The sequence below is a fragment of the Stenella coeruleoalba genome (genome assembly GCF_951394435.1).
Source record: "Stenella coeruleoalba genome assembly, chromosome: 15".
Lineage (NCBI taxonomy): Eukaryota > Metazoa > Chordata > Mammalia > Artiodactyla > Delphinidae > Stenella > Stenella coeruleoalba.
In genome coordinates this window covers 840158-841398 of record NC_137161.1, presented here as the reverse complement: position 1 = coordinate 841398, position 1241 = coordinate 840158, and positions in this window count along the sequence as shown.

The window sequence follows — 1241 nt, the reverse complement described above, 5'->3', positions numbered from 1 at the left end:
ATTGGCGGGGCCCCACGTCCGCCCCGTCAGGTGGAGTCCCAGATTCCCCACCCCCGTCTCTCAGAGAGGAGCCGCCATCCATCCTCGGCCTCAAGGACCCCCTGCCATAGTCTCCCTGTAACCCTGGGGCTTGCCCCCACTTCCTGTGAGGCCACTGCAGCCCCCAGGCCCCGGTGCCCCCGTGCCCCCGGCCGGCCCCTCCAGAGCTCAGGACCCGCTTGGGGGTCTCAGCCTCGGCTGCACTCTGAGTCCGCAGGGTGGGGGTGGGCTTGGAGAACGCTGGTGTGGCTGCCCCGGGCCCAGCCAGGGGCTCCCTGCCTCCCTAGTGGCGGCCCCTCCTCTAGAGTCATGAAGTCTGGCTCAGCCCCCGTGTGCTCAGGCCTCGTGGGACCCCAAGCCGCTGGCCCCTCGCCTCGTCACTGCCCCGCACGCCTCCCCCTCCCTGTGACCAGCCTGGACGCCACCGTCTGTGCAGTGCCCGTTCCCCCCCCGCCCCGCTCCCCATCCACCTGGGAGGCTCGCCAGCCAGCCGTGGGCCCTGGGGTCAAGCAGTTCCCTGAACACCAGGACGAACCGGGGGCGGGGCCAGTGAAGGCTCCGAGGTGACACTGGGGCAGAGACAGGACAGAGTGGGAGGAGGAGACCGTGGAACGTTCCGGGCAGCCTGGGGCCGGGCCTGGCTGCGCCTGACCCAGAAATGGCAGGAGGACAGAGTGAGCTGAGCACAGGCCAGGGAGGGGTCAGCCCGGAGAGCGGGGAGCGGGGCAGGGGCTGCGGGGCAGGGGCTGCGGGGAGGGGTTTGGGTTTTGTCCTCAGAGCGACTGGAAGCCCCGGGGTTCTGAGCAGGGGCTGCCGTGACCTGGCGTCTGTGTGAACGACCTGTAGATGAGAGTGCAGGTGGCCAGGTTGGGGGGATGCCCACTGGCATGGAGGTGGCTGGACTGGGGAGGTGATGGCTTGGAAGGGGTGGGTGGGGGCTGAGCCCTGGGCGAGGTGGGGTCCAGGGGCCCAAGAGCAGCCAGGTGGCTGGGTGGGTTGGTGAGAGTGGGGTTCATGGGGGCAGAGTGTGGGTGCTGCCATCTCAGAGCAGCAGTGAAGCAGACTGGGCTCATCCCAGGACTGAGTCTCTCGTGTCTCCAAGGCTGGGCGGGGAGGGCCGGGGGCAGCAGCAGGGGGGGTGGACGCTGCCAGAGACCACCTGTCAGGATGCGGCTGGCAAGGGGCAGAGGAGAAGGCTCCAG